Source organism: Patagioenas fasciata, chromosome 3 (assembly GCF_037038585.1).
Source record: "Patagioenas fasciata isolate bPatFas1 chromosome 3, bPatFas1.hap1, whole genome shotgun sequence".
Classification (NCBI taxonomy): Eukaryota; Metazoa; Chordata; class Aves; order Columbiformes; family Columbidae; genus Patagioenas; species Patagioenas fasciata.
In genome coordinates, this window is record NC_092522.1 from 34,418,604 (window position 1) to 34,431,877 (window position 13,274).

At 42.3% G+C, this 13,274-nt stretch overlaps 1 protein-coding gene across 6 annotated transcripts in view; it reads right to left on the reverse strand.

Moving 5' to 3' along the window:
* Positions 1-13,274, reverse strand: part of TMEM247 (transmembrane protein 247) — a 59,611-nt gene that overhangs the window by 32,207 nt on the left and 14,130 nt on the right. For all 6 annotated transcript variants that reach the window (XR_011738254.1, XM_071806099.1, XM_071806098.1 and 3 more), the window contains one exon: positions 3,777-3,893. The gene's annotated coding sequence lies outside the window, so the exon portion shown is untranslated. The remainder of the gene's footprint in view (positions 1-3,776; positions 3,894-13,274) is intronic.

The following is a 13,274-nucleotide window of genomic DNA, read 5'->3' on the forward strand; positions in this document are numbered from 1 at the left end:
CAATCTAGAAACTATGGTATTTTTAATCCTTCATAAAATATCATCGGTTATTACACTATAGTCTTCTTCTGACCTTAAAATGAGGTTTAAAAAGAGAACTGACATCTGTCATCTCAACCTTTCTATTTATCCCCCATCATAACTGGATATCAGATTTGTTGAGTAGTAAATAGACCTCAGAACTATAATACCTGAACTTGGACTTTGCTTATTCTACTGGCTCCTTTACTTGTTTGAGACAAGTCACCTAAGCCAAAGTTTCAAAATCATCAGCCTAACACTGATATTACACTGTTGTTAGTGCTCCGATACCCCTCTGTGACCTTTGATACAAAATCACAAGCTCAAATTCAGCTTTGCCTAAGCAGAGCTCTGGTACCCACAGAGAGCTCATTCTTGTTCTGCAGGAGAGCTTGGTGGCATTGTTCAATGGCATGCTCTCATGTCAGAGATTGTATGTATAAAGCAGAGAACATGTATTAGGATAAATATCAGAAAATATAAAACTAGCCATCACCTTTAAAGCAATTATTTTACTGAAACTTTTTTTATCAGATGCCACTGTTAATGGTGCCCCTACCTGGATGGCAAGACTTTACACCTTCTCAGGGGAAACACACCCACTTCCAGGCTACTTCAAAAGTCTGGGGGCTAACCTGTGCCTTGCATCGCCGCTCTTACACCAGACCAAAGTGACTCAGCACCTCCTGTTGCTTTAGAACAGCAAACCCAAACCTTCTGTGGAGTCCAGAGGTGGTAGTTTTTTCTGCAGTTGCCTCACAGCAGCAGCCAATGCTGAAGACCGTGTGCAGTGTAAGAAAGCTAACAGGCATGGCTCTGAGGCTTCACTCCTTCGAGTACCACAGGCTTCTGCAGTAAGCTCTCATAAAGTCATTTGAGTGCGGTGTCCAAATATGTTCATTACTAAAACAGATCCTGATTCAAAGTTCAGTTATCTCAAAATACAGTAAAATAGCATATTTTGGATTCATTACATTTTTTTAAACAAAATATAAAGTTACTTTAACTATAGACTTTGTGCATGTGTCTGTGTGTGAAATATGTATATGGGCTAAAAATTTGATTTCTTGTATACGAAATTTAAACCAAAGTATTCTTTCAGCAATGCTTTTTCACTTTTATCATAACTTTCTGGCTTTCAGGAAAGCTTTTTTTCCTATTTCCATTTCACAAAGGAACTTGCATTAGAAAATATATTTAAAAAGAAAATACAAGCTAATTGGCATATTTCAACCAGCTCATCTAAGAACAGTGCAGATTTTACTTGGGTATTCCCTGCCTTGAAATCTGTTCTGACATCATCATGCAGAGATAAGTAATGTGCTGAGAGTACCCTCTGCTCCGAGGGCCCCTCTGGGCTATGATGAACTGGTTTAGGAACTCCACATGGGCTTTTCTGCCAGCTCCAGCCTACAGGGAAGATGAGGAGCAGAGCTGGTAAGTGCTCAGCCCTGGGTAGTCTCTGCCTCACAGGGCCTGAAGAGACACAGTGCAAATGACACCGGCCCTGGGGAGGCTCTGGCTCACACTAAGAGTTGTTGCGGCCCCTGCAGGACTCCGGAGTATGAATCCAAAGGTAACTTCAGTTAATTTTGCTTCTCTGTCTCCAGTCATTCCCCCCCACCCCGCCCGAAGTACAGGAACTGAGCAACTGAGCATAAGGTCCCTTAAGTCCCTCTTCAGCTCTAGGCTATATTTTTTTTTTCGCTGTGAAAGCTGGATAGACAAATCAAAACCAGTACTGCTGGCTCTTGAAGATTTTATTGTAAATCACAGCCACTAGTCCTGTGATTACACAATAAACAGTTTCAAGTTTCCAGCTCTCATAATTATGAAAAGTCCAGAACAAGACTTGAAGCCCAGAAACCAGATGACAATTGAAAGAGCTCTAAGGCTCTTATTTGCTTAAAAACCCAAAATTCTCATGAGTTTTAAACCAATCATGATTTTGAAATCTGAGTTATGATTTTTGAATCCTTGAGCTTAGCAAAGGTGGGGAAACTACTGATTTTGTAGCACTAGAAATATTGTGGGTGCAGTCCTGAATACAGTTGTGGTACATACACTGTTCTTTAAGAAGCACCCTGCATTAGGGGAAGAGAGAAGAAACAAATATTGTGCAGTGGCTTTTATGGCAGCTGCTCTTTTTTAAACTGAATTTCATGGAATGTGTTATAACAATAGCACTTCTCACTGTAAAAGCTGCAGCTGTCTCAGGGAGGCACTAAGTCTGAAATACTGTGTTTGTATGAGAGTTTGTTGAAGTCTATTATTTTCTCTCATTTTAATAGATATTCTTTACGGCTCATTTTTGCTTCGCTCCCTCCTTCTGTCCTACTACCTCTGCAGCACTGCAGAGCCACAGGGTCAAAAGAGAGAGGAGATCACTTCTGTGTGAAATAAGGTGGTTCAATAAATCTTGAGACATAGCTGGTCAAAAACATCCAGTTTCCCTTCTGTGGGTACACTCATTAACTGCACATAACTTCTAAAACGTATGTTCTTTACCTCAACTTGCTTCAAACTTCAGGGCACGGGACATCTCTTGACTATCACCAAAGTGCTCATTGAGCGGTGGTTTTTAACAAAGATGAAACTGGAGGAATTCTATAAATGTTGCCAAACAGACTGTTGCTTCCAAAGCCATACGTCATGATTAAAGCCACTGGTTTATCTCTTGCTCTGTCTTATATTTCGAAACACAGGGTTGGTTCTTTTCATAGTAATAACCGTTTGATCAGAAGAGCTTAAACAGCGACAATGCCGGATCATAAAACTGGATAGCTCAGGACAATTTCAGCAGGTGCTAGAGAGCCAAATGGTCAAATACTGCAGTTAAGAGGGTTTTTTGAGAGATAGCAAAGAGAACAAAGCATGAAAGAGTGCGTGCTCTGCTTTCACACTTGTCTGTAATCATCATATAAATGCTGTGCTCCAGAGACCAGTTACATATGGAATATCTGGTGCTGTTAATTTTTTTTGCCAGGCAACTGGATTAAATAATCAGTTAATAATAAGCAGAAGTAAATCTCTTGTGACCACGTAACCAGAAATCCCTAAGGACTAGTAATATAGTCTTAGAGATCTGCCACTTTCCATCTTATATATCGGTATTTGCTGGACATATCATCAGCTGGTATGTCCCAAGAAACAGAGAGACATTCTTGGAACTGACACAGCAACAGACTGTCTTTGATTTTCCTGTATTTTTTTCTGGTATGTACATTTCAAATGTAGAGTTACCTCCTACAATTTAGCAAGGACAGAAATTTGGCTCCTTTGCAGCTCTCAATTGCTGCCAGCCACTAATGTAAGAACTAGAACAAACACCTTCTAGTAGAAAAACCCTCTCCTTTCTGACAAGAATGGCATTTTGTCCAAACATGCTTTGTTTTGAATCTTTTTAAAGGTTTCCAACATTCCAAAAGCAAAAATCATTGAACTGCAAACAGAATAAATGAAAGCTTCCAAAAGAAGCTTTGGAAGAAATGTGCATCTCTCTTTTCAAGAAAGTATTTCCAGCTCAATGTAAGAATTATTGCAACAGCTTTTGAAATTCCAGGATCACCTCCTTCCTCTCGTGCATGAAGTAGGGAATAAATGGGATACCATCTCCCAGAGAGTTAATATTTATTTTCCAATGAGTAAAGAATGCAGGGTTGAAGCTTACTGTGATGCTTAAAAAAAAGGAGCTGGTAATTACTTTGAGCACTGCCTGGCTGAGGAACTCCTGGTCCTTGACAAAGAGCACTTACTTGCTACCACCTCGATTCTTCGTGGACCCTAGTCCTTGACCTTTGGTCATCCCTTCAACAACTTCAGCTCCATTCTCTTCTTCTCAGGTTGACTCCGGTGAGGTTCATCTGTGAGGCCTATAGAACATGGATTTCATGTAATTAATGCTTCTGCCAGCACCAGTTTTCAGTGCTGAGCCCTGGCAGCCATAAACAACTCCAAGTCACAGTGCGGTGGCTTGGGCCCTGTTCAGCATTCACCCTGTTACCCTTTATAGCATAGAAGGCCAAGCTTGTTTGGGTCATTTACACTCAAACAGAGCAGCAGCATCTCATTCAGTACCCCTGCACTTTCAGGGACACTAGGAGGTGCAAGCTGGTGGTGTATTTATGTGATGAAACATGCACAGTACATACACGAAGTGGCATTGCTGAAATTATCACCACAGGAGCATTGTTCTGACACATCACCAACATATACGTATTTATAAACCAGAAACGTGGATGCTTGATCATTTACTGATGTTTCTTTTTGGTCAAGCTTGACAATTGTATTAGGATCAAGGACTAGGAATCATAGAAATGAAGCCACCTGTGTTTTGTGAAATTCAAGTGCAAATGCCAGTTTGCAAGTTGTGTAGTTACACAAGTTGCTAACACAGCCTTGATGTGTCGCTCTGTGGTATTTACACTGCTCATCATGTTCTTTGAAGTCAGAATGGGAACAGTGCAAACACTGCAGCAAAAGGAAATAATATGAGGAAAACTGCCTGGCTTTTCGAAGGAACCCACTGCAGTATTAGGGAAACACTAGAAGAATAATGACTTTTCTGTCCTTTGGTGTGATTAAGCACATAAACACTGGGTTTAAGGGCACATTGGTAACTCAGATGTTCTCGCATTGGAAGCTGTAGGATATATGTCAGTTTAAATCCAGATAGCCAGGGATTAGTATCAAGGCTTATTTTAATAGAGAAGCCACATAGGATTAAAGGAACTACTTGCTTTTCTTCTCGTACAGAGAGAGTGAAAATGACTCCTGGAGAGCTCAAGATTTATGCATCATTTAAGTCCTGTTCTGATGCTGCTAAGTAGAGCATGGTGATGTCTCTCTGCATAAAGGTGACCTTAACTCAGCAGGAGTACCCCCAGGTGTTTATCTGGCCCCTGTAAACATATGCAAGAGAACTGGAAGTGTTTCTAAGGGCAGATTTATAACACCAACAAGAACCTAATTAAACTCTCCAAGAATTCTCCAAGGGTTTTTTGGCAAAACCCTCAATCCAAGTATTTTGTTTAAATATTTCTTGAACTTTGGTGCTGTGTTCCATAAAATGTATTTGTATTATTTAAATGTCTTCCACATGACTCTTTACAAATCTTGCTTCTAATCTAGCCCTTTAAATCAATTTCTATTTTAAATGAAACCTCTACATTTGGATTATACAGTTTATTGCTGATTTATATCCTAAATCACTGGCTTTCTGCAGTCTCCCAGAATATGACCCATGCTGCAGTTTTTGCTGAAGCCTGCACACCAGCAGATGTACAGCAGTCTTTATTGGACAGACACAGGTTAATCTCCTAGCAAGGTCAATAGCACTGTTCCCTGTTATTAGGGAAACAACGTATCTGTCTCAAAGAGTTTAAATTCGGCTACATCAGTTGCGATCTTTTAGTCTGACTTCTGCCAAAGGACTGATCAAATAAAGTAACCCAGGAATTCCTTTTTCAAGCCCATAACTCTCCTTTGAAAAGTGATCAAACTTCTAGGAAGGCATTGTCTGTTGTCATAGAGACTATGAACAACAGGGAATTCAATACACCTAATTCCCAACTATCCTTCCCTGTTAAAACCATGCAGCCACAGCCTGAACTGTAGGAAGACTTTCAGATACCCGTAATAAGCTAGATCTCTCATTTATAAATTTTGGAGTCTTCCTTCCCTCCTTACCATGGGGTTTATTGCCAGTCTATGGTCTACAAAAAGGCAGGCTCCTCTTTTTTTTTCTTTTTTTTTTTTACTCCTTAGGGAAATTTTATTTTGACTAGCAATCATAACACTGAATAAAGGCACAGAATCTAGGAGCTCTGGAGATGGCTGGGACTCCTGGGACTCTGTGGGAGCAGAACAGGTACATTCATGGCTGTGAATGGCAATGCCTGGCATTCAAGCTACCTTTTCAGTAACCACTACTTCTGTGGGTCCAGAAAATCCAGGGTCTGTAGGGAAGCAAGCAGGAAGGAAAGCACCACACATTCAATCTCCAGCCTTTTCTGTCAGCACAGAAAACATTCACAGACTAGTTCCTAACAGAGACAAGAAAGCAGGATCAGTGTGTTGCTATGGGTCTGAGGGACAGATAAATGACACACGTGGGGATGTCAATATTCATTGAGGAGTTTTAATGATTTAGCTAAAAATGTGGCATCACACTGCTTTAGTTCAAACTGTGTTCTGTGTGTGTTCGTGCATACTCTATACTAGTCTGGGGGAAACTCCACCGGGATAAGCAAGGTTTAAGTGGACACACAGATAAACTGGTGCTACATCATCCTTTTAATGAAACTGATACTTTTCCTTTGAGACCCCACTGCCTGGTCTGTGTCATCATGTACACCTACAAGAAAATGGCACCTTACCAAATCAGCAGAGAGACTTCTTATCAGATCAAAAGTTCCCAAGGTGACTCTGCAAAAGCAAGGCTAATCTAATAATGCCTTAATGTCTTTCCTGGTAGGTTTCTTATTTCTAAGGCGATCCAGGAAATGACAGGGACTATAGGTCAGTATGATTGATCTCCATAAACCTCTGAGTATGGGGGTAATTGCTTATTTGACATGTTTCTGTTTCCATGCAGGTTTCTTAGCTAAGCAAATTCCTCTGTGTAAATAATCTCCTCAAATGACACAGGGCCAAATACTGTCCAGCCTGTACTCTGTACGCAAGGTGCCAGCAGTTCTAGGGCACTCTATCTGTGTGTCCCAGTGAAATGAAATCCTGTCCAAGAGTCCGCATAACTACTACTACAATGTGACTAAGCACAGTGAAGGCCCTTGCTGCTTCCTCCAGTATAACAGCACTGGAGTGATTATGGGAGGCTGAAGTGCCTTCCAGAACAGGAGACTCCTATGCAGCCCTGTAAGCTACAGCCCCCAGAGGGCGTTAGCCTGAAAGAGCGGGAGCAAGCACTCAGAGGATCCAATATTTCACGACTTCACCCCCGAAGCATGGCAGGGATCAAGCTCCAGCTGTGATACACGCATATAACATGTGGTCTCTGCAATTGCTTTGCAGTTCACTGTTATGGGAAGTGTCAAGCTACGGAAAACAGAAGGCAGGAGGGGGTGAAAATGGATGCAAAGTCTATTTAACTTCTTCTGCCAGATCCCCTGCCAAACATACTATGACAGAAAGGTCTAATTCGTGTTCTTTGCTCCTTCAAGATCTCCCATCTATGGCACAGGTTGCGTGGAGTATATGCTCCACAGATAGCATGCTGGCTGCAAATAAACAGAGATCATATTTATCTAAGATCTTCCCTTCCCAAATAGACCCAATGGCCTGTCCACAATGGAGTGCAAATTCTTGCCTTGCTGTCTCTCTTTACCCTCAGGAACAAGGAGTCCAACACACCTGTGTGTTTTGAGGTAAACAGAGGCCACAATGCCACTCACAGACACATGAGAGGAGCTAGGCTCTGTCACAGTCCATTTGGTTGTCAGATATATTCTGATACCTAAGAGAAACATTATCCCTTGCTTTGTAAGAATAAGCTCATTTGCTCAAGCTTTTTTATATGAGGGATGACTCTAATGCTGTCTGCTTTAGTCATCCTGCAAGGCAGAAAATCTGCAGTCTCTCACTGAAATTATAGCAAGTCTCGTATTTGCTGTGTATATGTTATGTAAGAGTTACTATTCTGGGCAGTGCTAAATTTAAAAGAGAAATCTATCAGGGACTCCTCCCAGCAACTTGGGCATTGAAATGTTCGGGAGGATCTCCTGTTTTGATTAGGCAGATTGTGAGCAGACAAGTGGAGTTTGGAAGCTTAATTTCATTCCCAGTTCAAGTCAAAAGAGAAAATTGCAAAGCCCTAGAAAATTTGTCAATGATACTGTAATTTAATCTACTCCCAGAATAAAATTTCAGTTACAGGGACACGTAGCACCTAGACTGACTGGAGGGGGTCTGGTGTGTAAGTGTTATAAAACCATGGATGGTCTACACTTAAGCCATGTAGGCTTACTGGAAACATGTAAAAATAACTTTTCTTTACTCCTGAATGTTCATGGCTTATGTGGGGCTCACACAGAGACCTTCACCTTCTTCACCTCATAAAAGTGATTTTTAACTAATTTTAAGTGGCTGAGAGCATCAAGTGAATACAACAGAATATATGATAGATTGTTTGATGCTTTCACCCTAACAGCATTTTACTGAACAACAATAATTTGATAATTGCTCAATTTACCAGTACTAAGAAAATTAAGAAATTAAGCTAAACACTAAGAGCTAGATTTTAAAATGTTTATGGGCACCCAAATGCATGGCAGAAACCTGTAGAAACCTAGAAGTTTTGGTCAATGTTTGTAACACTCAGAATGCAGACTGTCTCCGAATACTTTTCATTCAACAATATAGGACAACAAAAAGGCCTAAATGACGCTTTTCAGAAAGCTTTAGCAAGAAGACAGATAAAGTGAGACTCCCCAAGGGATGATGCTGTGACAAATATGTCAATACCTCAATCCATGACTGATCCCACTTTGCTATCCGCACTGCTCTGAGCCAGTCTCATTCAGCTCAAACACAGCTCCAAAGCCATGCATGGGGTCAGAAGGTACAGGAGCTTTCTCTCCAGTGCCACCTGTGCCCGCTGTCTGTCAGTTCAGTCCAGCAGAGGGGGCGGCCCGTTCAAAACTGGGGGTGAATCAGCTTTATCCACCAGCCTCAGGGTCACCATCACCAACCACCACCACCATCGGAGGAATGATGGTGCCAGTTAAAAGATCATTTTTCTTAAACACTCACACGTAATTTGGTGTTTTATTAGAAAACACATTGTCATAGGCCTGGCTCGAGGTGCAAAAAGGTGCCTGTGGAATTAAATCTTGGTAAAATGCTGGGAGCTGTATTTTTAGCCATGTGCACTTGGAAGGAGTTAGCTGTAGGCTCACCCAGAACAGGAATGATGCGTATTTGTCATCATGGTGTTTTACCTGTTCAGCAACTGGTGTGTTGTAGTGCGAGAAGCAGTCCTTTGTTGCTGATGTGGTTTCCACTGGGAAGGTGCCCTCTGATAACATTGGGAAGGAGCTGGGGCTCCTCGAGACACCCAGAAATCCCCACACTGGCGTAGTAGTCTCTGCACTGGTGCAGCTCTCCACCTAGGCACATGCCCAGCACGGGGAACCATCACAGGGGGCTGCTGAAGCTCTTGGCTGATCGCTGCTGGCCCTGCAACACTCTGAAGTGCTTTTATTTCTTTCCATGACAAGAAGGGCAATGGCCTCACCAGCCAGCCCCCTCTCCAGGGGCTATGGGTGCCATGTCCCTCCCGCCTACCTCCTGGCATCAGCCATGGCGAGGGCTGCCTGGGCCACACCACAGGGGCAGCTCCCTCAGTGCTCAGGGACACACAGTTAGTGACTGAAGCTGCTGTGCAGGTCCCTGGGGAAAACTCAAGGCCAAAACTCAGCCTCCCACCCAATCTGGTGCCCAGCGCCGCGCCAGCAGCCCCCCTCAGTCGTGTACCCAACACAGAAAACAGCCAAGAAACAAGGCGGGTTTCTGCCCCAGAAGTTTAGGAAAGAGGAAAAAAAGGATCGAACAAAAAAATCCAACATACGGTGGTGGTCTCCTGTAGCTCTGCAGAGCATGAATGCCTGGGCACCTGGTCTCAGGTACCATGGATGAGAGGCACTGCACATGCTGGTCACCCAAGGGTTGGGGGTAGGGTTACGGTTAGGGTTAGGATTAGGCTATAGGGTTAGGGTTTAGGGTTGGGGTTAGGGTAAGTGTTGGGTAAGGGTTAATGTTAGGGGTAAGGGTTAGGGTTAGGGGTTTGGGTTAGGGTTAGGCTTAGGCTTAGGTTAGGGTTAGGGATAAGGTTGGGGTTAGGGTTTAGGGTAGGATTAGGGTTAGGGTGAGGGTTAGGGTTGGGTTAGGGTTTAGGGTTGGGGTTAACATTAGGGGTAAGGGTTTAGGGTTGGGGTTAGGGTTAGGGTTGAGTTAGAGTTAGGGTTAGATTAGAGTTTAGGGTTTAAGGTTAGGGTTAGGCTTAGACTAGGTTTAGGGTTAGGGTTTGGTTTGGTTAGGGTTAGGTTTAGGCTTAGGGTTTAAGGTTGGGGTTAGGTTTAGGGTTAGGTTAGGGTTAGCGTTAGGGTTTAGGATTAGGGTAGGTTAGGGTTTAGGGTTAGGTTTTGGTTAGGGTTAGGCTTAGTGTTAGGGTTAGGGTAAGGTTTGGGTTAGGGTTAGGGTTGGGGTTAGGGGTGGGGTTAGGGTTGGGTTAAGGTTAGGTTAGGGTTTAGGATTAAGGCTTCGGGTTAGGTTTAGTGTTAGGTTTTGGTTAGGATTAGGCTTAAGGTTAGGGTAAGGTTTAGGTTAGGGTTAGGGTTGTGTTAGGATTACCGTTGGGCTAGGATTGAGTTAGGGCTAGGGTGGGTTAGTGTTAGGGTTAGGGTAATGGTTAGGGTTAGGGTTTTGTAAGGGTTTATTTAGGGTTAGATAAGGGCTAGGGTTAGGGTTTAGGGTTAGGGTTGGTGTTGGGTTTAGGGTTGGGGTTAGGATTAGGGTTATCTTGGGCATAGGGTTAAGGTTGAGTTAGGGTTAGGGTCAGGGTTTACGTTTTAAGGTTAGGGATAGACTTAATCTTAGGTTAGGTTTTAGGGTTAGGTTTAGGGTTAGGGCTTAGGGTTAGGGTTATGTTAGGCATAGGTTCAGGGTTAGAGTTGAGTTAGGGCTAGGGTTAGGTTAGGGTTAGGGTTTAGGATTTAAGGTTAGGTTTAGGGTTAGGGGTAGTGTTAGGGTTAGCGTTGAGTTGGGATTAGAGTTAGGTTAGGGTTTAGGATTAGAGTTAGTGTTTGGGTTAGGTTTTGGTTATGGTTAGGGTAAGGGCTGGTTTAGGGGTAGGGGTAGGGTTAGGTTTAGATTAGGATTAGGGTTGCATTAGGGGTAGGTTTAGGGTTAGGGTTTGGTTAGGGTTAGGCTTAGGCTTAATCTGTCCTCTTCAAGACCTTGTAATGTAAGTTGGTATATCGATAATGCTGGAGAGGCTTCAAAAACACACCTGAGGATGGAAATCCAGACTTGGGGAATCTAGCATGTTCAGGGGATCATTGGATGTAAGTGGCTTGCTGTCAAGCTTGCTGTTAGCACTAGAGTGTCAGAGAGCAAAGAGAAACTCTGCAAGTGCTATTCACTTCTCAAATGCTAATGGCTTAATATGGCTGGACAAGAAGAGTGTCCTGGAGGTTTTCTCAGGCAGGGTTATGTATATCCTGGTAAGAAATAGAGGGGAGGCAGGAAGGGAGAGATCCATCCTTTTGTTCTAAAGTGTGTATTGTAATCATCATGGAATCATAATTTCTGAGGATTCTTTCATCACACTGCCAATACCTTAATCCTTCAAATATTTCAGTGAGTGGTGACTACCCTGTTCCATATAACACTGGATAAAACAGGGTTTCAGAGTCCCAGGCTTCCCTTTACATTATTTCAGTAGTGCTGTTGTTGCAATAGTAACCATAAGCACCTAAAGAATGTCTGAGACCTACGAAAACATGTCCCTATTAAAAACATTACTTTGCTGAAAAGATTTGCCAACATATGGTTAAGATTGCTCGCTTGCTTCCATAAAGCATAATTCAGCATAATTCAAGCCTCTGAGAAACCAGGAAATAGAGAGGATAATACAACAATATTAATTCCAACCTTTATAGCAATGCTCAGTATATCTGTAATCAAAATAATTCATCTTTTCAGTGAGTGTCTTTCAGTATGTAACTACTACAGCACAGGCACACCTTCTCTTTGGAAATGCGGGGTGTGTTACAGTCACGTTTCCTTGCCATGCATGCTCTGACCCAATTTCCTAGAAACAATTCCATAATAATTACATTTTCTCTTTCCCACTACTCACCAAATAGCAATATTTGTGAGGCTGGGGTCACATTTGAGAGGTATGGTCTCCCATCTTGCCTACTATCATAGTTTACTAAGTCTGGTACCATTTGACACAGCAGTACTCAGCTCAGCAAATACTGCCAGTTCCCTGTTCCTATCGCTGGCTCCCAGGAGGGAAAAATAAAGGTTGTCTGAATATTGACCTAAACTCTGTATTTCCTGGCTTCCTAAAGTCTGAATTTTGCTGAAGCTGATATTTTATAAGGGCTCTAGCTACTGCTAGGAAATCCTAACTCTGCATTAATTAATTCAGTTGGTAAGAAAGAAAGAAACTTTAAGGACCTGAAATTTGCTCTTTCATATGATCCTCAAAATTTGGATTGAGAGAGAATGTTTGCAGTGTGTTTGTCTGCGATTCAAGATGAGAAAAAAAAAAATCTGAAGCTACTGGAGTCCTGAGGCTTCTAGTAAGGACCAGATGCACAAGGGGATGGCAGGCTGGGTGGGGTTTTTTTGGTGTGTGGGGGGTGGTGGTTTGGTTTTGAACACTTTCCTGCTGACTGGCTCTTTTATACTGGCAGTGGGATTCACCACCGTTTTGCTATTTTCCTTATTGCTGTCATGGGTTCTGTTTTTAATGGGAGTCAGAAAACACTGATCTAAGTAGGAGCAGGCTTCTTTAGCACATATAAAGGGAGAAACTAGCTTTTAAAAATGTATGTATAACTGTTAGAAGCCACAAATACTGCACCAGTTTTCAACAGAGCTCAGCTCCTAACTCTCAGGGGAAAAAAATAATAACATGAAGAAACATTTTCCATTTGAAAACTGGTGTCATCATGCCAACTTAGGAATGAGAAAACACCTCAGCAGTTCACATAATCATGAATATGCATAAGTGCACTGCTACCAAATTCACTGCTCTTTCCACCCCTTAAACCATCATCAGAAATCGACAGTTGATGCTGGGCAATAAGAGCTCAGGGAGATAAAACTGATGTAGATCTTACTTTATAATAATAGACTTCGAAAAAATTCAGTGGTGTCATGATTCAGCCCAGTTGCATCAGTTTCTGTGATGTCTGAATTTGGTCAGTGGAGGAATCCAAACAAAGCAAATCTTGCTTCGGAAATAAATTTTAAATGGTCTGTGTGCTGTTGAGCACTGCAGGAGAGGGACAAAAGGATTTCAGGCACAGAAAGCTCTAACACTCCCGCTGAGGAAGATTTCTGTGGCAACCGGTGATTAAGTGTGATTGGAACCAGGCAAAATATTTTCAGAGAGCTGTTTCTTTCCAAGTCAAAATGAGCTTGGTCTTGAATTCAGAAATTTTTAAAATTCAACTGGACCTCTTCTGACATGTTCCAGACTGTGCCCCCTTCATCTCCCA